Source organism: Cuculus canorus, chromosome 4, assembly GCF_017976375.1.
Source record: "Cuculus canorus isolate bCucCan1 chromosome 4, bCucCan1.pri, whole genome shotgun sequence".
In the NCBI taxonomy this organism is placed as follows: domain Eukaryota; kingdom Metazoa; phylum Chordata; class Aves; order Cuculiformes; family Cuculidae; genus Cuculus; species Cuculus canorus.
Genome location: NC_071404.1, coordinates 40,241,375 through 40,264,036, shown reverse-complemented (window position 1 = coordinate 40,264,036; position 22,662 = coordinate 40,241,375). Strand labels below are relative to the sequence as shown.

Genomic DNA, 22,662 nt, shown 5'->3' with positions numbered 1-22,662 from the left:
GCATTTCCTAAGAGACATGCCTACAGCTCAAAGGAATGTGTGTATTCGTATCCTGTGATTGGCATATGCAGTGCAGACCTATAGGCTACGAACTCAGCAGATTTACACTGAGGATTGTTTGTACTTTTTTTATATTTACAACTTTTTGCCCCCCTTAGATGTCAAATTGTTCTTAATGGAAAAGTAAAGCTAGTGAAGCTACCCTACTCACTTTCCATTAGGAATACTTCTGGAAGACTGATAGGAAGGAAGAAGTAACCGTCACACTCTTAGCTCTGCATCATCAGAGTTACCAGGTAACACTGGAAGTTGTATAGTGCATAGCTGGGGATAATTCCTACTTTTAGATTACAATTTATGTCTACTGGTAGTTATAACTGCTTTGGTGTGCTGCAGACCAAACCTAGAACTACTATGGCATTGCACAACTAACACAGAACGCATCAGGAAGGGAGTGCAGTTGCTGTCAGAAGGAAAGAGAACTGCAGTAACAGTCTTGGAAAGGGGCAATATGAATTGTATTTACAGTAGTTTATAATACCTGAGTGAAGAAAGCATCTATCTTCCAGCTCTGTAGATAATCAGTATTATCACTTCAGCTGTTTGACCACTTAATTTAGAAAAAAACTTGTTGTTTGAAACTTTTTTTTCCTTTTCTTCTTTAGTGGTTGACTCTAACACAATTTTGCTTAAGTCTTATCCTGAAAGTCCTAGCCTACAGCTTTCAAAACACAGAATCATCAACTATGATGACAAAACAGTTCTTTGAAGACCAGCGTCAATGTGACTAGAAGAAAAAAAACCTGACTTTTTCTCCTTTTTTCAGTACAAATTCTGCTTGCCACAGACCCATCAGTATTCCACAAAACAGATTTCAAGCTCCATTAAAATATTGCTTCAGTTACCACTAGAAATTCCATTAGAAGGAAGCTTCTCTCTCCATTGAAACCACATTTCTGAGCTGTGTGCATGAAGTGTATACAGATACTCCTACGGTCCCCCATGTATTTAAAGCAGAACAGGTCGTTTGAACTAACTGGGGGATTTTAATTATTATTAGTTTGAGGTTTCTTATTATAATAAAAAGTCCTTCCTTTGGGATGGTTGGAGTGCTATAAATGCATTTTACTGGAGTCCTGGCTTGGCACCATTCCTTTACAGGTAATACAAACAGAATGTACTGTAGGAGAAAGGGAACAAAGGTGACAATTAGAAAGGAGTATAAGGGAAACGAAAGGGAGGATTTTTGGACATCAATTCCTGCATTAATAGCTGAAGCATCAGCTCTGGAACCTAATGAAGTTCACAGGACAGATTTCACTGTTTTAAGTGAGTTTCAAACATTATTTCAATTTCTTGTTCAGGGTTATACAAGTCTCCTCTTATTGGTTCACGTAAGTGTATTCCTAAAACTAAAATGAAATATGTCTAAATGAAATAGATAAATATAAACATAAATGAAATTATGTTTATTCATTATAAATACGCCTAAGACTGCTCTGCGTTAGTGAAAATATCTATGTTTTTCTAGCAAAATGTTCAAGTAAATTAAAAGATGCTATCTGCTCTGGGAATTTTCAGGAACAAGCTGAAAACTTAGATTCTGCCATGTTACACAGGGCTTCCATCCTACGGATCAGCTAGTCTTTGCAATGAATGTACTCTGCTATCTAGCTATCTTCCACTTGTGAGAATGTGAAGTGCATTTCTGATGCTTAATTCAGTGGCATAAATAGGCATAAATAAAGTGAGATTAATACTGAGCTAATATGCAATAGAATGGTGAACAAACAGTTGGCAGATACATAATTTTAAAGACAGAGTGCATCAGATCCATCAAGATACATGCAAGGGGATGCGTCTATGTACTCTACTGCTATCTTTCAAAGCACTGTTTTTATAAATTCCATGCATTAAGGAATTTTAATCTTTTATTGTGTAACCTTAAGTACAGCACTCACTGTGTTTGAAGCCCAGGTATGATAAGTATGAACAGTAGTGTACATGCAGAAAAAGATTTGAATGTAATGCAACTTTGAGCTGAACAAATTTATTCAAGTGTCTGTGTTCTTGTGTAACTACCCAAAGAATAAATTGAAGTATTATGATACATATTATTTTTCATGTAGAATAGTGAAATTTTAACATCATTCACAGAAGTGGTAATTAGGAATTTGTGCCATCAGTGTGGAAACCAGGCCATGTGTTACTGAAAGGTGCTGGTATATTTTTTCACTCTCTACTGTATCTTTAACCATACATTTTTACAGCCCTCAGTGTCTGTCAATACTGTTATTCATTCTGTCTCAAAGGGAGATTTATAATTTTTGTCACTTGGTGGTGTACCTAAATGGATAAGTGGAAAACAAATATTTGACCTATAAAGAAAAAAACAACAAAGAGTTATGTCTATTGCTAAAGACAATGAATAATGGCAAGAGTGAAAAAATTACGTCTTGCCCGCCTGAGCAGCTTAAATATTTGCTTGAACCAGAAACACCATTCAAGAAGTAAAATATTTTGATTTAGTGATGAATATTTCTCAGCCAAATACCATTTTTTTAGTCAAATCCTTTCACTGACTGTGCTATATTAAAAATTATGAAGATAGTTTTAAAAAAAATATATTAAAAAATATCATGAATGTTTTTACTTTTACTTGTCTATTTTTTTTAAAGCTGATTCTGGATTTTTTTTTCATGTAGAAATATGAGTCAAAGAGAGAAAATTTTGGAAGGCTGATGATGACTGATGTCAAGGCTTGAATGGCAGAAATCGGACCACCTCTACTTTACTTTACTCTGGTTGCCACTATTTTGCCCGATATAATTGTGTAGAAAAAATGTGTGAAAGGTATTTTGATCATTAGTTCCTGGATCTATAACTGGTAAGCTGTCTTATGTTTCTGAGATCTTGATTTTATAGGAATAATACATTAAATTTAATGATAAATCGGACTCTACGACTTCAGCTTTTGTCAATCAGTCATTTTAGGGTTCACCTTAAAATCTACTCTTTGTTTAAACAGTGTGTAAATATACGCAGTGTAGAATAACCACAGTAAAAGAGTTCTTTTTCATTAAAAATGCAGCTCAGCAGCTTTGTGATAAATGATGACATTATGTATATGCCAATCCCTTCTGGAAAATTGGAGCGATTCTAGACTTTGCCAAGAATTTGACATGCCATCCTAAATGTTTAATCAGGGATGCTGTGACATTCAATGCTCCTTATATAAATGTGTCAGTCTAATTTTTATGAAACCTCTTCAAAATTAAACAGAATCTGCTTCTGGAAAAAAAAAGAGTCATGACTGAACTGAAATAATACTATTAATATGTTTCTCTATGGATATGATATAAATAACCTAAAAGTAACTATGATCCTCACTCCAATGAGCACAAACTTCCCTACTAAAAGTTTTGAATTGAAATAGAACTCAGAGGAGTGCTGTGTCAAATTAATGATCATGAAGCAAAGCTCACAGAGCATTAGTAGTCAGCTTCTGCCTTGGGTGAGACCAGGGAATAGATGCCATTCAGTCATCTGAACAGAATTTCTATGATAAAATCTGTCCTTCAAAAAAACCCAGAAGACCCTACCAGGACTTTCCTGTGACTCCTCCATCAGATGATTCTATTCTGGCCACTGAAAATATATATTGAATTTCAGATAAGCACCAGCCAAGCCAACCGTAAAGAATCATTATTAATCTCTTGGTACTGCAGATTGAAAGGGCTATACAAATTACTAATTCCAATAATAGGAAAATGTGCTCATATGTATTATTTCTTCACTCATATATAGCCTGACTTTGCTCAGTGAGACTAGCTACAGAATTTAGGAGAACTCAGAATTTAGCAGAATTTGGGTTTATGTGTATTAGTTAAACTTCAGAACATAGAAATTATTTTTTATATGAATATTTCCGGTTCATAATGATGCTTTTACTGGTGCTTCTTCAGATTGTTTCTTACATAAATTTTGCTTGCTATTTATCCATTCTTTGATGTTAAAAGTAATTAGGTTCTAGTCTGTCATCAACAAGAGACAAATGTTTTACTACTGCCAGCTCACCCAGGATTTATTTCCCAGTGCTGCGAGAAAGTTGTAGGCTCCATTGTGGTTCCTATTTTATTTATTTGTACTGGCATAGGACACTGGAACATGGGGTATTACTCCATAAACACGGAACAGAAACACGCTCCACAGAACTGACAAGACAGAGATATGTGCACAGAGGGGATGGAAGGTTGGGAGACAGTGCTGGGCAGCGTAATAAGCAGTGTTTTTGATGTGCATGTTCTAAATCTTCTGAAGTTTTACAAAAGCTTGAAACTGAAGAATAAAAAGATATTATGATTCAGAATTAAAGGAAGGAAGGAAGGAAGGAAGGAAGGAAGGAAGGAAGGAAGGAAGGAAGGAAGGAAGGAAGGAAGGAAGGAAGGAAGGAAGGAAGAAAGAAAGAAAGAAAGAAAGAAAGAAAGAAAGAAAGAAAGAAAGAAAGAAAGAAAGAATTCTTTATTTTTACACAGTAAAATCTTCCAGCCAGATTGAAAAGAGGAAGGTGATTTTCCTGCAGCTGTTTTTTCCCAAAATTTTCAGTAAGAAGTTGTACCCTAGTCATTTTTTGACAAAATAATGAAGACTTTAATTTCTTGATCGGTGCTGGATTTTAAAGCTAATGACCTGCAATTACTTAATCAATCCAAAATTACAGAACTGTTGTATTTGCCAGTATTCTTAGTTATCTGAAAACTGGGTACAGGCAGAATTCCCAGAATCCCTTCTAGTCAGTAAATGATTATATAAGTCCAGTAACAGCAAATGTTTTTGTTCTGTGTTTTATTTGATGTAACGGTGTGTTCCAGGACACATACTGCAGCTTTTCTACACAGACCTGATACTCACCTCTGCTGCTGGGCACGACTAAAGGGTAAGACACAGGTTTATATTTGAAAATACAGATTATCTTTAAGAAAAGACACAGAGTGCTCTGAAGCTTTCATGGCTTCTGTATATCCAAGATCCTTTAGAGAAAGTTGGTGCTTAGATTTTATTGCAGAGATAATATAGTTTAAGGTAAAGGAAATCTCTATTTCAATCCCTCTAGTCATGTTTCAGCAAGAATTATGTGATAGACATATGCTCAGAAATGTATTGTTTATAAATATAACATATACAGTATAGATTTCTAGTACCATTGTAAAATAAAATATAGTAAAATAGCCAGATCTATAGGAACACAAAATGTTTCCGTCATTACAGAGAGGAAATTTCTGTAGTAAGAAGGATTTAGGGGTTTTAAGAGGCAGAAAAAAATTCATAGTTTATCTTGGATAGGGTCTAGTGAAATACAAACTTTCTTGTCCGGTAAATCAATCTTAGGTGCACAACCATCATTTTTCTTATGTACCTAGTCATCATTCTTGTATCATCAGGAAGCAGTTGATACATCCAGACACCTAATGAAATGCTGGTTTAACCCAAAGAGGGAGCAACTAAAGATGGAAAAAATAATCTAATCTTTCTTCAAGTTTTAAGATTCCTTTTGTCATGTGGCTGAAGCACTAAATGTAGTCACAAATGCATTCTCTTCCTCTGTGCATAAGAGGAGATTTCTGGAAATAGTACTATAAAAATTTTACTATAACAATCAATTACAATTTTACTATAACACGCACCCTGTCTATTTGTTCCCTCCCCACTCACAAAAATTTCTTTCCTCTTGGTTATTCTGGCATATGTTAAATCATAACCTTCAGTCTAATTCATGATTCAATGAAGGATGAGAAGGCCTCAATGTAGATGCTGAGAGCATTATACTTTTAAGGGTTATTGGGATCGTTGGAAGAAAGTGTTGTTCATCAAGATATTTCTTTTTCTCCTTTCAACATTTTTAATTTTCTGTTTCTCTGTTTTTATATGTAACTGTCATAATTCTGGACCTTACAAGTATTTCCAGACAAAAACTGAAGAAAAAGTCACACAATTTATACACTGCCTATGGAGAACAGTGGAGAAGTATGACTATGGACAAAATAGTACTGATTTAGTATCCAATGTTATGTCTGAAATATATACTCCTTTTTATATGTAATATTTAGGTTGTGGTAAGAATAAGGCTCCATTTGGGCATCGCTTGGCCTTTGACAACTGGTCGGGAAGAAGAGAAAAAAATGTAGGCTGACATGAAACCATCTAATTAGCATCTGAATGTGGCTAATTCTCAGAATTTTTGTCACAGACAAGAAAGTACTATGAATACAAAAACCTTCCCACTAAAAATGTGAGCAACAACAAGCCTACAAAGGGGTTTCTGGAAGAATAAAACACCTATCAGAAATCAGTGAAAAATATATAGAGAATTATGCTTGATATTGAAACTCCCAGTGATCTGAGCAGTACCTTTACCATCTCAGGAAAAGTAGAACTTATATTTTGTATATTATACAGGAAGGAACAGCAGGAGTTTTTAATATGGAAATGACTAGGGAAAATGTTTTTTTTATTATAGTGCACAAAGTAATGTTTTTATTCTAGGATGAAATAGCAAACAACTGGAGAGCCCTCTAAATCATACTAAGGACTGTATGGTGATACACCAAGGCCACAATGTTGTCCAATTACTGCAGCAGTGTGGTAAAGTCACACTCACTATTCATATGCATATAAGCAGTAAAAGCAAGGAAAATTTGCCCTGGTCTTGTAGAGATGAGTCTTCCATAACCTTAGTGTACGAAAAAGGAAAAAGACATGACAAAAACCATGGAGTCTTCAAAATTGCCTATGGCATCCTTTATGGCAGAATGATTCCAAGTCTCAGAGTAAAAAGACTAGTACTTGATTGATGTATCTCCAAAAGTACTTTATTCTGTGATCTTATGGAGCATTGTTTAGTTCATAATTTATTTTTAAAATGTTTTATTCTGCAGTATACACATAAAAGTAAATGTCTTAATTTTAATGATATTTTAATATCATGAGATCTTATTGTAAAAGTCTCCTTATTCAATTTTTGCTTATAAGTGAAGTAAAGATGTCAGATGTTCTTCTTGAACTAGTGGGTCCAGGGATTACTAGAAAGAAAATTAAAATAGCTGTTTTTCCTTTTTTTCCTACGGAGTAATATTTAGAGGCTCCAGTCAGGATTAGAGCCTCATTATAATAAATGTTGTATAAACATTAAGGATGGCCTTACATGGTAAATACAACATGCTGTTATTGTTTAGTTTAACAATGAGACAAGCTGAGTTCTGTTTACAGCTTCAGGAAGACAGGTCATGTTTATATAATGTTGTTCATATTCAACTAATACAATTAATGCAGTCATCCAAAACCTGCATAAAGGCTAACAAAATGTGTATCTTAGATCTGAAATCACACTGAACACTACCTAAAACCTGCTTTACCAATTTTGTAGTGGCAGCCTAAATATTGTGTTGCATACTGACCTGGGGGTGGGGAAAATTAAGTAAAACAAATTATTTTCCATCACAAAACAACAGTGAATACAGTAGCACTATTTTATTTACAACATAGATCTTTATTTAATCAATTTATTGGTAGCAACCTAGAGAAAATTGAACCAAGTTGAAAATATATAGCATTTCAGCACATACTGAAAAAAAATATGTGTACAGATATGTTGCCATTTACTGCACATTGAAATATATTGCATACTGCAGGAAAGATAATATATCCTTATATCTTATGTTATTATCATGTGTGTCAAATAGAATTTTAGTATGTTATATATCGCAAAAAATAGAGGTTCATTTCAGGAAAGCAGTCATCACTGTGTATGCATGTCCGTCATATTTATTTTAAAGTCTTCACCATCACCTTACTCTGATTTTTCTTGGAATGATTGAAAGAAATTGCCATCTTTTTCAATGTTTAAAAGAGCTAATTCATCAGCAAACAGGTAAGATCTCTAAAAATGAATGTGGCATTAGCTCATCTAAGGTGTGATGTAGAGAAAAAAATGTGCAGATCATTTCTGACACAATGTTCTAGTAAACACTTGGAATGAGCCTCTTGGAGCTTTTTCATGTAAAGAACGTGTTAAAAAAGCACTGTCAGTAATTTAATACTTAGCCTTTAGACTTCTTGTGATGACTATCAGTAGGCTTCACAACGAGCAATGAGTGCCATTTGTCTGTACATTCTGTCTGATGCTGCTGGCAGGTTCCTGCAAAAACAAAAGCAGAATAGAAATCCCACCAACTGTTGCACAGCCTGGAAATAGAATTGTATGTATGTATGTATGTATGCATGTATGTATCTATTTATCTATCTATCTATCTATCTACTTTTATCAAGGCGATATAATAATGTACCATTATTATATATAATATATTTATTATATATTATTATATATATTATAATAATGTACCATTATTATACTATATGAAACATTATATGTACCATTATTATATTATATGAATGATATCTATTCCATAATTGAAAAGGTAATGGTTTCCCGAATTCTCTAATTACAAAACACTTGAAGTTCAGCACATAACAAATTGTCTTCATTGTCTTAAGTAATCAAGTATAAAATACAGCTGTCCACTGGAAATTCATAGCAGTAGTCCATAAGGTCAGCAGAAGTGAACAGGCAGGAGAACATGGAAATGGTGTGCAGTATTTTTGAGCATCAGATGCCTGGTCTGCTGTCTTTGGTGTTCAATACCACTGGCAGCCCTTTGGCTCATAGATGTTCATCTCCCTGGCTCTGCAAATCAGGCAAAAAAGCAGACATTTTATTTGGGTATATCTGGATACAAACACATTCATAGCCAAGATATAATCCTCCTGTTAATATATGCTGACACCACACACGCTGAATTTTGTAACTGTTAGAATAGGTCTAACTAGTCTTTATATTTTATGACGGTGATGATTATTTTTTTCTAACTAGCAGATTGGTAAAACTACTTGTCCAGTACTAGGCACACATAAGAAGCCTCTAAATAGTGTAAAGGCTCTTAAGAAAAATACCCAATAAATCATGCCAAAATGTTTCTATTAAGAATTCTTTGGAAAAAGGAAACTTCAGAATTTTGCACAAATTTCATTTCTTATAAAACTTCCACACCGTTTATGTTGTCATTCAAATTTAACAATGACAAACCTTAAAAAGCAAATAAATTACTTTGATTATACTGGTATAATAAACACAACGATAAGGAGCTCTCTTTCTTTTCAGTTATTTTCAGTTATTAGCTACAAAGAGAGAAACTTCAAGTTTATTAGGCTTGGGTTGGGAAGGTCTTTGAGGTTCTAGTAACAAGTCAAATATGTGACTGCTTTTCTGCTTTTTGCTTTTGTAAGAAACTTTACATTTGAAAAAAAAATACTGTTCAATGTCTAAAAATTAAGATGAGAAAATAGATCATACTGTGGTCTTTTCCATTTTACATTCAATTGTTTATTTTCTTATAACTATTTTTTTAATTATTAATTGAACTTATGTCATTGCAAGAAAACTATGTTATACAGGAATAAGAGTTAACCATGATCACTTTGGGGAAAAAAATGCAACTCATTTATATAAATTTGTAGACCAGAGGAACTCAAAACCATAAAATAAATATCCATGACATAACAGATAAATGTAGATTCTGCAGAAAACACTTCCAGAGTTTAATTAGAAATTGTTATTTTTTGCAGAAATCCTGTGGCTTGAATTAACAAATGTAAGAATATATTCTGAATAGGAGTTAAAAACATGTTTTCTTTTATCCTTTGAGATAGAACTCAAACAGGAATCAAACACATACAGGGAATTGTTTATTGTTATTTAGCAGTACATTATTATAATGTTACAGACAAAAAAGAATCTAAATATGTTTGGTGTTGTTCTTGTACATATACTACTAAACTATAGACAATATGTACAAGAACAACACCAAACATATTTGATCACTGCAGTATTTCCAAGAACTACTTCATCACTTCTAGCAACAAGTTATCAACCACCATACTTTTGTAAATAGTTCATATTTTCCCCTTTCTCACTGTAGCTGATCCAGTTATTCCTTACTTTGTGTCTGATTGCCAATAATAGAAACTGTCCGGTAAAGTGCACTAGCAACAGGGAAACTTGGAAACATTTAAAATTTAATCTTATCCAGAGGAGTAGTTCCTTTCTCTTCTTTCCCAATTTCCTGTGATTTTGAGCTTTAGGCTTGGGATTTATGTTTTGTTTGGGGTGTCCTTTGTTTGAGTGGGTGGGGTTTTTTTGAGTAAGTAAGAGTAGTGACAGAAAGGGAATGGGAGACAGTTAGTATAGTAAATACTTGTCTTAAATCATATGATAGCCCACACAATTGTTTATTAATACACCTTGTCCTACTAGGATGCCTTGACAGAAATTATAAATCTTCAGAGAATATGATGAAATTTATTCTCCCTGAATTTGAATCCCAGGGTACTCATTTTCCACCTTGCTCAGCTGATTTAAACTCCAATTGATGTACAAGACCCAACACAAAAAAAGAGAAGACTGTGCCTCTTTATTTAACAAATTAAGAAAATCAGCTATGATCACCTTCAAAATAGTTCCCTTCCGAGTTGACACACAGCTGCATATGCTATTGATAACATTCAAAGCAATTCCACAGATGTTTTCTGAAAAACTGTTGAGGATCTCTGTTGTTTTATTTCTTTCACATCTTGTAGTGACAGAAAAACTGTTTCCTTTGAGCACTGACTTGATCTTTGGGATCTCTCCACCACAAGCCTCAGCCAATGATTGAAACTCACTGTTCACTCTTGCATACCAGCATTTTCTGGCAAAGGGTGAGAAAACATCTGTATTTGAACAAGTGTCCACTTGGATGGAGTGAAGCGTCGATTTGAGCCTTGTCTCACCATGACAGGTTAGAACATATTCTAGAGCTACCTTTTTGTCTCTCCTTTCCCATTCTTGGTTTCCAAGCTATAGGATTAGTGTCATATTTTTATGTGTTGGAACTTGTATAGCGTAGCTGTATTACAAAAATTTATATCACATTAACTATACTATATTTCAGTAGGCAAACACAAGACACTGTGTAACAGTTTCAGCTGCTTACCGGTGTAACACTGAAACCCTCAATCCTATATGGCTGCTTGGATTCTCAGAAGAAAGATGACTTTGAACATTTCTAAAACTGTGTCTTTCATAGCAGACAGGTGAAAGAATGGGCAAATCAAAGGGCTGCTGTCATTTTTGGCGGAAAGCCAAATAATTTGGAACAATTCAGCAGAGAATTTGAATTGCTCACTCCATCATCTATAGTGGAATAAGACTAATAGTCAAAATTCTTTATAAGTGATCAAAAATTTATACCATGATAGGCTCCACGTGTTGGAGATAAGTCTTATGTATTAGGAATTAAAACATCAGATTCAGGTGCTTCTGGCAAAGTCTTTGTCCAGTGTTACTATAATTTTAGCAGTATATGACAGCTGTAATAGAGATTAGTGAGTTATTATAAGAAGTTTTTTATTGTGTAGCTTTGTACTGAAGAATATTTAGTGAAATTAGTGTCATTTAAGAGGCAGTGAAGCCCTTTGGCAAATCTAGCAGGAATTTAAAATCTAATAAAGAAATGCTGTATGTATCTCACCCTCCTCATCCCTGCAATGTAAAAGCCTGAGGACTCTTATCAGGTAAGACTAGTTCTCCCATCTATTCTAAAAGAAATTTTAATAACTAATTAGTTACAGAAGTATTGATATCTCTTCTGAAATCCTGATAGTAAGTTGGCCAGACTTACCATATTCAGATAAACCTTAGACATATTTACCTCCAACCAGTATATGTTTCTTACTATCTGTGAGTGGCTTGACAGCCATGCAATAAATTGGTACATTTTTTTCCATGCTTATCAAATATTATCTATCCATATTTTCTTTAGATATCAAAGCATTGTCTAATCTACTTGGAGGAAAATACTGCTTGTCTTTGGTTGCATTTGGGGAGATCATGGCCAAGAAAAGGAAGACCAGAAATTTTCAAGAGTTATACACCAAGTATAAAAGGTGAGAGCAGGGAGTGGATGGAGGCAGGAGGGGAAGGGCTGAGGCATTCAAATCACTTTACACAAGTGGAGGCATACTCCATACTAAGCAGAACTCGCCAGGAGGCTGCTGCTCTTGGTGTTTCAGTGTGCAGAGAAATGAACCATCTTAATAAACCTTAAAAGACTTTCTCTTCTGCTCAGGAGAAGTGAATGATTGCCTGTCCACTGGATTACAGCAACAACCACAAATTACTCAGGCAAGACAAAGAAATTTCATTGTACTTGTGCTTTTGACTGTATCTGCCCACTCCTTTGTCCAAGTTTTAAACTACATCAGTACAGAAATTCAAGCTGTAAATTACAGATAGATTAAGCATACAGTTTTGGGGGGAAGGGGGTTGTATGGTTTTTTATGTTTGTTTTTGTATGTGTTTTTTTATTGCAAAATGACCAAATTAAAGAATGTTTGATTAAATTCGAGTTAGACATTCTCTATCAGAGTTCATGCTTTTTGGAATACCTTCAATGCTGATAAAAATGATACTAGTGAAAGTTTTCTAAAGTGTAAATTCCATGTATTTACTTCTGCATTTCAAACCTAAACAGAATGAGTGGTTTCCTTTTAGCATTCACATCCATTATGGGTTTATTTTTAATCTGCTGAGAACAAAAAAAAGAAATTTCAGTGTGAGTTGCCTTATCTTGAATTGTGGACAATGGAGCCAACTTGTAAACCCATCTATTAACTTGTCAGAGTGTTATTGTAGTCCCCCAAAATAGCATGTCTACTTTGAACAAGACTGTAATTTATGATTCAGAATCACAAATACTCTCTTTCTAAGTCAGTAAAGAAGACATCTGGGAAGAGCAGATCCAAGCCTATACAAATCTCAGAGATTTTACCATTTATAAATTCAAATTATCTTCCTTCAGCATTGAAATAGTGTTTCGCAATGACAAAAGGAACTGATCACTGGTGTACAACAGGCTGACATAGCCACAGGCTTCACTGGCAGTGTGCAAGAGAGGTTTCGCAAATGTGGCATTAAGAATAACTGGTGGTTATCTTGTATTCAATGTAAGCAAGAAAATAAATTAAAGTGAAAATACATGATAGTTCTTAGAGTGCAGCTCCCTATAAATTTAGGTTTGATGTTAGTAATTACACTCCTGAGAAAATTAAAGAAATGTGAAGGCTGTCAAGTAAGAGTTTAGATCAAGCTTTAAGAACCTTGCGGGTTGTCACAAACAGAATAAACAAAGGCAACTGAAAGATCTTCACACACTGAAAGTCTATGTGGTTGATGCAGAAGCCAGCACAGAAACACGGATCACAAATGTCTAGCATTCTTGAAGTTATCAGGACACGGTATGATGTTTGGTGATGTTATTTTACACACTGGCTTTGTTCTGAGTGTAAGGTCTGGAATAATAAAGTGATGATAAGGATTCTGATTCCAGCATATATGAGGCCAAAACTTTCATTGACTTCAGTTGAACCAGGAAAACAACGGCGAGCATTTTTGCATGTTGTAGCAAATATAGAACAAAATCCAGCAATGGCACATTCTGACATGTAGCTCAGCATATCTGAGCTTCTTCTCTCTCTTTCCTACCTGACCACTCCACAGAATTCACATTCATTGTTTTTAACATGCTTTCCATGTTGTCTTAAAAAAAAAGAAAGTAAAACTAAAAAACCAAAAATGTACAGAAGCTTTGGTAACACACTAGCAGCCCAATTTCTGCATTAGCGTGAAAGAAGTATTCTGTAGAAAAATTGGGAAAATGCTGAATTATCAATGCAAAATGCAAAGTCTTGATCTGTTAGCTTTTATAGAGGATTTACCTGCTGAATACAAGTGCGTACAGAACTGTGCTAAGTTCAAACATGACATTCAGCATCACTCTTGTACAGCAGGCAGAGAACCACCTCTCAGAAACTGGTAATTCTGTGCACACTGCTGTCTAATACTGGCTTCAAGTAAGTAGAGGATTTTTCTCTGGAAGAGACATTTCCAGTAGTGATGAACATTGTAATAGGTTTTTTATGTGATTAAATGGACACTTACTATACATAATTTTATTTCGTTAGTATCATTTACCTGAGCGCAAAATGTGTAATTCATTTAGTGTTTTAAAAATTGTTATTTTGGAGTTGGGCCAGGAATTAGAATAAAAATTGAAATTATCATATTATTTTTAATATGGAGTACACATATAAATGGAAGGAACCAAATCAAGACATAATTCACACTTATAAATAGCAGCTTAACACTGAAATATTCTGATATAAAAAAAAAGAAAAAAGTACAGGATTAATTATACAGAAAAATAAAGTGAACACATGCAATAAGCTAATTAAATGTGAGCTTGTTCATAGAAAAAGAATGTTTACCCTTTCCAGGGATAGATTTAAGTTCTATTGATAGCTAGAAAACCTTGCTAATAGTACTGCAAGACATTAAAATTTTTTATACAGTATTTCATCAAATCATAGGATTTGAAATATAGGAAACTGCACACACTTTTCATTCCTTTTAGTACTATGCACTTCAGCAGTTTCTAGGTAAGATGCCTTCTAGAAAGCTACGTCTTCTAGGCACTGGCCTCACAATATTTATGCTCTACTCTAGTTCTCCAGTAGCAAATTGGATTTTCTATTGAAAGCCTTCCAAGTTATTTGGAGTATTTATACCTCTTGCACCAAATGGGAGGCAGTCCTTAAGGGTAAAGGAGCTCATGAGGACTGGGAGCTCTTTAAGAAGGAATTCCTGGTGGCACAAGAGCAAGCCGCCCCTGTGTGCCAGAAAATGAGCTGGTGGGGAAGAAAACTGGCCTGGCTAAGTAATGAGGTCTGGATGGAAATCAGGAAAAAGAGGAAAATATACAAACTTTGCAAGAAGGGGCAGGCAGCTCGTGAGGTCTACAAAGATGAAGTGAGATCTTGTGGAGAGAAAATCAGAAGGACTAAAGACCAGTTAGAACTTAGATTGGCCCATTCTGTGAAAGATAATTAAAAAATCCTTCTACAAATATATCAACAACAAAGGAAGGACCAAGGAAAATCTCCATCCTTTACTGGATGCAAGGGGAACCATAGTGATGAGGGACAAGGATAAGGCTGAGGTGCTTAATGCCTTCTTTGTTTCAGTCTTTATCAGTAAGGTGAGATGTTCCCTGGATATGCAACCTCATTAGCCAGTAGACAGGGAGGAAGAGCAGAGCAAAGCTCCCTTGATCCAAGAGGGAATGGTTAGCGACCTGCTAGACAAATTAGATATTCATAAGTCTATCAGGCTGGATGGAATTCACCCAAGGGTGTTAAGGAAGCTGGTGGAGGTCCTTGCCAAACCTCTACTCATGATCTACCAGCAGTCTTGGCTGACTGGGGAAGTTCCATTGGACTGGAGGTTGGCAGATGTTACATCCATTTATAAGAAGGGCCAAAGAGAGGATCCAGGAAACTACAGACCCATCAGTCTGACCTCAGTGACAGGGAAGGTCTTGGAGCAGGTCATCTTGGGTGTCATCTCACAGTACATACAGGACAACCGGGTGATCAGGCCCATTCAGCATGGGTTCATGAAAGGCAGGTCTGCCAGACTAACCTGATCACCTTCTACGACAATGTGACACACTTGATGGGTGAAGGAAAGGCTGTGGATGTAGTCTACCTGGACTTTAGTAAAGCCTTTGGCACAGCTTCTCATGGTATCCTACTTGAGAAACTGGCTACCACTAGGCTGAACAGGAACACACTCTGCTGGGTTGAAAACTGGTTGGATGGCTGGGCCCAAAGAGTGATGGTAAATGGAGTTAACTCCAGCTGGAGGCCGGTCACAAGTGGTGTCCCCGAGGCCTCAGTGCTGGGTCCAGTCCTGTTCAATACCTTTATCAATGACTTGGATGAGGGGATCGAATGCACCCTCAGCAAGTTTGTAGATGACACTAAACTGAGAGGAAGTGTTGACCTGTTGCAGGGTAGGGAACCTCTACAGAGGGATCTGAACAGGCTGAATCAGTGGGATGAGATCATTGGGATGAGGTTTAACAAGGCCAAGTGCAGAGTCCTGCACAAAACCACCGTGCAGCATTACAGGCTTGGGGAAGAATGGCTTGAAAGCCATCTGGCAGAGAAAGGTGTTGGTTGACAGCCAACTAAACATGAGTCAGCAGTGTGCTCAGGTAGTGAAGAAGGCCAACAGCATCTTGGCTTGTATCAGAAACAGTGTGGTCACCAGGTCTAGGGAGGTGCTTGTGCCTCTGTACTCAGCACTGGTGAGGCTCAAATACTGTGTTCAGTTTTGGGCCCCTCACTATAAGAAGGAGGTTGAGGCTCTGGAGCGTGTCCAGAGAAGAGCAACAAAGCTGGTGAAGGGGCTGGAGAATAAATCTTATGAGGAGTGGCTGAGGGAAACGGGGTTGTTTAGCCTGGAGAAGAGGACGCTGAGGGGAAACCGTATCACTGTCTACAACTACCTAAAAGGAGGTTGTAGAGAGGTGGTTGTTGGTCTCTTCTCCTAAGTGACAGGTGATAGGACAAGAGGCAATGGCATCAGGCTGTGTCAGGGAAAGTTTAGATTGGACATTAGGAAAAATTTCTTCACAAAAAGGGTTACCAGGCACAGGCGGAGTCTGCCCAGGGATGTGGTTGAGTAACCATCCCCGGAGGTGTTTAGAAGGTGGGTAGATGAGGTGCTTGGGAACATGATTTATTAGTAGACAGGTATGGCTGGAGTCAATGATCTCTAAGGTCTTTTCCAACTTAACGATTCTATGAGTATATGAAATGGAAATTAATTTGTTACATAACAAAAATTCATCAGAACAACAAATTGCTATAACAAATATCCACCTATTCTTCTCTATGTGTTCATTCTTGGAGATATTTGATGTGCAGTTCATGGGAAAACTAACTTTAAACAAAGAAGAAATTTAGAGTTAGAACAAAGGTTATGTGTCAAGTAGTACACATCTGGTATGAGAGCTTGTTACTAGGATAATTGTGAAAATATAGCAAGGTGAATGAAATGTTTAGGTTTTAAAAGCGACGTCGCCTTACCTTTTGTTGTTAGACTCTGAGTTGCTTTAGCACAATATTGCAATTCGCTGCAATCCAAGGAGGCTTTTATCACTTCAACGGTGTGTGCAATGTGTTCAGATGGCATACAGTATCTAATTTCCTCTTTTAATACTTTAATACTGAAAAGGTTCCCAGGCTACTACAGGGCCACATTTTTTTGTTATCGTCATAGTGTTAGTTTCCAGCAACATCCACAGAGCTTGGCCAATAGAGTTACCAGAGCACTGCAGAGATTTTTATCTAATTTTAATTACAGTTGTATTCATCTTTATTATATATATTTATGCAAATTTGTGGCTAAAATAGAGATGGCCCCAAACTGAAATGCTGATTCCAAATACTCTAAAGCCTTTCAAATGGATAAAGTACAGATTCAAATTTTGTTTCTCATGAGATTCTAGTTAAAAGGTAATTATTTCTGCCATAATTATTGTTAATTCCAAGCTTCTACATATGATTCAACCCTGAAGTCTCCTCAATAGTAAAGATGTGCTGTCTGTCATGACAAAATGAATATTGATGAAAATAGTGGTTCAAGAACAATAACAGCTCTTTACTAGACAAAGTTTCCACTCCAGAGATTTCTTGGCAGACTTTGCAAAGTGCTGATCTAACTCCAGCCCAGCACTCACAAAAGAAGATCCGATAGTTTGTTGCATGTAGGTGTTGTTAGCTGGATCTCTAACAGAAGTCAAAGCTTTAAACAAGGCATGAACAAGGGTCCAAGGGTCCTGGTATTACCTCTGATCTGAACAGAGTAGGAAGAAAGTCTAAAGATATTCTGATAAGTATGTGGTGTCAGTTCTCTCTGTAGATGAGAGATGAGAAATGATCTCTAAGCATATCAACAACAGCTATTCCCAAGCTTTTTTGCTTCAGAGAAGGATAATTTTTTTTTTTTTCACCCATCTATGTAGGCTGATTACACATATATGTTTCAGGAATATACGAGAACCTTGGGAATGGAGTAATCTTTTTTTTTTTTTTTCTTCCTTGATTTTTTTTATTCATAAGAGCTTTTTTTTTCTTTTTTCTTGTTGTGGTTTTCTTGTTAAGGGGTATTTCCATTTACACTTAACTTCAAACTAAAGCCAAGTCCCACTGATTAGAAGGAGTGGGTTTGTGGTTTTTTTTTTTTTAGATCCCTGAGACAGCACTTCTTACATAGAGTGTTCTGGATCCTTTATGATATTACATTATGGTGAATTTTATAATTATTTACTGCCTCATAGGGTGCTAATAAATGCCTCTCTAATAGGCAAATACTTTTATTCCTAAAATGTCGATTACTGTAAGTGATTCACTAATCTTAATGAATAGTTATGTATAAGGAAGTAATTTTGAAAATGAATTTTTGGAATGCATGAAAACACAAAGAAATGCAGCTTGCTTAGAAGGTGCTGATATGATCAAACAAGTCCAGCAGAAAATGGAGCTCTTGGACTTGACAGAAATAATTTTGTTAAGTGTAAGCATACATGACTCCCCAACAGAGTAAGTATCCAAATAAAAGGCATTTAATCTTACAATAAAATAGTGCCTGAAACATTTGCAAACATTCATCAAATCCTTTCAGTATGGGCAAGGAATATTTTAGGCAAGATTGTGACTACCCTTTCTGGCAGAATTCAAGTTATGAAAAAAAGCAGCCTCTATAAATACTATATTAAATATTAAATACTAAATATTAAATACTATATATTTAATAGTAACAAGCTAGAGGAAGTTTTAAGATCTGTATTGACACTGTATGTCTTTGAACCAATAGCTGGCTTGAAAAGAATGTGAGCAATGAGAAGGTCATGGACTGTTTCTGGATATGACGTTTCTTACAGCAATCATTAAATTTATAAGGCTGGCTAATATAATTTCCTGGTTCATGTACCACAGCTCAGGTCTTCATTCTTAAGCATTTTGTCCGTGGATTAATTTCTTTTGGAGAATATATTTCTTGTATATATATGCTCAGTCCTAGAATATCTTTTTTCTGTCAAACTTTCAGTAAGCATCCTACTTCACTTGTCCTCTAAAGTGAAAAATTCTTAAATATTTTAGGAGTCCTGCAGTGTTTCTATTGTCCTTTTAAGCTTCAGGTGCTGTGGAGGTTGGAGGGTTTTGGGTTTTTTTCTGTTTAGGTTTTGGGGGTGTTTTTTAAGTAAAAATGTAAACCTGTTTCTGCAGTATTTTTTGAAGTTCTCCCCAGAGTGTGTGAGAAAAACCTTCCAAACAGCTTCTGGCTTCTTACTTTTCTTTTTCAGTGCCGTACACAATGAACACAAAAGTTTCTCTCTCAGTTTTTTTCCTCTGTAGAAAGAAAGCCTTCAGAAAGGCTGCCTTTCTCTTTGCTATCTAGTTTGTCTCAAACACTCTTTTGTTTGAAGTATTCAGGTAGTGCTGAGTGAAATGTGTTTATTTTTTCATTTGCTTTCAGGTAAGACTGGATTATCTCCTGATGCCTTGCATTAAAATTTGAGCTATAAAGGATGATGCTGCCCACATACTGAGCCCTGTGTGCTAAGATGCTGGAGGATATGATGTACCTGTTGTGCAAACCCTTCTGAGATCCTCTTGCACGTCACATGCCCTCTTCAGTTCAGACAGGAACCTAGGAGACTATACGTTACCCCAACATCAGCAATGCCATTGCATTGTGGTCAGGCAATAGGTCCCCTACTGGTAGAAGTGACCTTTTAATTGCTAATCTGAATCCAGAAATTACCACAGAAAACAATTATATCAGGTGTTTGAGACTGTGAAATGAAGGAAATGAAGAGAGGAGCATTTGAACTGTCAGCTGCTGAAATAGAAGTGGTTCACTACTATGCTTGTAGCTTTACTGAAAAGGTGTGCTATCAATTTCACAATGCTGGCTGCAATGTACATAAACACTTGTTTAAAATATCATCATTGAAAATCAACATATAGACACAGGTAGTTATCTTATACTATTTTTTTCAGAAAAGTGGATTTTGGAAGATGCGTATACCTAAAAATGCTCTATGGTAAACACCTGGTTTTGTGAAAAATTATTTTTTCTCTAAAATTTAAGTAGCTGTTATTCATAATTCTGCTTTCTTAGAGCTTACTTAGCTGACTGGTATCTAGGCTGTCAAAGCAGATTTAACGGACATTAGCTTGAAAAGCAATGGCTGGTTATCAGCTGCCAAACATTAAAATGAGGTATATTCATCTACAGGAAGTCCGACTCCGTCCCACTGCTACGGTACCTCAGAATTTTACTGTAAGTCCCATTATTGGTAATGCCTCATACATTTGATGTTGTGAAAATAGTGGAAAGAAGACATGGTTTCACTACTGAGAAGGGAGGATGAAGTTTACAGATAGAGAGGGAGCACTGGAAATCCTGGAGGTTTCAGGCAAGTATTCAGCATGTTTTTAGATGCCAAATTAGTAGCTGATAATCAAGTTATTTGATTATATTCAATTTTAGTAAAATTTATTAAATACTGCAATATTTCTAAAATACTAAAGAAAGTTTTTCAGATGACATATTTTCAGAAAGGAAAGACACAGACTTCAGGTAACACAGTAAAAAATAAATAAATCACATTATCAGTGGAAAATCCTAAAGGAACATTCAAACTTGCTTTTTCTATACACAACAAAAGAACCCATACTACTTTAATCTGGGGTTGTATTGGTTTCAGTTTGCTCCAGTGATGGATAAGGATGTGATTTTTTGTGACAAATATGAAATTTCTTGTAGGTATTTTATATAAAAGCATGGAGATGTGACAAGAAACTTAATAGGTATTCAGGCCACAGGAGAAGTTTCATCTGGCTTTGAACCACATTTTCTTCAGTAGGAGTGTACTACACTCATCTCTGAATGAGATTTAGTTATTTTGTGAACAGATTATAATATCATCAGAGTAAGCATGACAAATGCTCCAATTTGAGCAGGAATTGTATCTGAATGTTGAAAATCCCTTCCCAGGCATTGTCTCTGGATTTCTACTTTCTTAACTGTGTTCATTATGAAAAATACACGAAACATCATCAAGTTGATATTTTAATAAAAATATGGAAAGAAAGGCAAGAAGGAAAGGTATTCAATTAAAATTCCTGTGTGAAAAGGCTTCTTCCCTATAAACACACAGACACACATGTGTACCTATCCCCGCCCTCCCACTTCTACAGCAAAGAATTCTGCATTTTTCTCAGACTCTCTCTAGTACAAATTCCTCATGGAAGATTTAACAAATATTGTGTTTTATCAGGTGCTCCTAAAAAGTATTTACTGTAAAATCTCTGTAGGATGCATCATGCACATGTAGTCTGAAAGCACTGAGTCCAGTGCAACAAAGGGAAAAGTGGAGGTATTTGCTGACAGAAAAAATTCTTTCACAAGGAAATGCAAATGAAAAATTGATACTTTTTTATCAGGTCTCAAGTGTATGTAACTGAGTCTTATTCCAGCAAAAGAATGGTGATAACCCATAAAGCTTTCAAGAGAAATGAGAAGAGGAGGTAATGTAAAGAGAATAGAAATATATTTTGCACCTTGATTAGGTTCATTTTTGAGGCATTATATATGACATTAACCGACTTGTTAAAGCTCTCAAATTTGGTATTATGAGGTATTCCTAAGACTTATGATTAGTGATTGTGGCCTTAAAATGTCCTTGATCTGTGCACACTTACTATTTCTTTTAGCCTGTGTGCCTACCTTGATGAGATTCTCCACTAGTATTTTTGTTGTTCTCATTTTTGTATTTTGTGAAACTATTCACTGGTGTAAGTCTGAAGCAGAGCTCTTAGTCTGAGCCACATTGCTTGTTTTCTATAATTTTTAATTTTATTTGGCTTTGTCCTTTCATTTAACAGTTTGTCCTCGTATAGTAGCTGTCGGCAACAAGAAAGTTCTACTGAAGTTGCAAAATTTAAATGAAAATTTGTACTAGGGAACAGTGGCTGAAAGTCTGGAGTGTCAGTTGGACTGTTTTCATTGTGGTCACATTATAAAACATGAGTTATAAAAACTAATTTTTGTTAACAGACATGAAACATGGCTGAATTCCTCTTAAGAATGTTGCATAAACTTAGTTGTCCTGTGTAAAATTCAGCTCAGTCACCCAAACTCTATTTATGTTTTGGCTAAGTTCATGTGATAAACAAAATTATGGCTTTCTATATTCACTATGTAAATTGTATTTCCATTTGTAAAGATGCTTTGATTAACTGTTTGGTGAAAGATAACTGCCCAAATGCTCTTGAATTCTAACAGTTGGAAAAGTTTAACTGTACTATCTGTTTCATAATAAAGTATATAGATGGACTTGATGATCTGTATGGTTGGACTTCGTGATCTCAAAGGTCTTTTCCAAGATAATGATTCTATGATTCTATGATTCTATGAAAGGTAAAGTTATCTATTACGAAAAATCAGTCTTTCATAATTGGAAGTAATCAATATAGTTCATGTAATCTGGCAGTAAATGACTGGGTGCCCACAGGGCTACTTAAGTTCAAAACCAATTTGGTATTCTTCCAACAGGAAATTACAATAAATTAAGGTCATTTCTCCAAGCAATGATG

At 35.6% G+C, this 22,662-nt stretch overlaps 1 long non-coding RNA gene across 1 annotated transcript in view; it reads left to right on the top strand.

The window, feature by feature from the left end:
* LOC128852086 (uncharacterized) overlaps positions 1-22,318 on the top strand; it is a 35,607-nt gene extending 13,289 nt beyond the window's left edge. The window contains exons 3-7 of the long non-coding RNA XR_008449719.1: positions 2,706-2,887; positions 4,872-4,936; positions 10,690-10,889; positions 11,913-12,036; positions 20,300-22,318. This is a non-coding gene — a long non-coding RNA (uncharacterized LOC128852086). The remainder of the gene's footprint in view (positions 1-2,705; positions 2,888-4,871; positions 4,937-10,689; positions 10,890-11,912; positions 12,037-20,299) is intronic.
* The last annotated feature ends 344 nt before the right edge of the window (positions 22,319-22,662 follow it).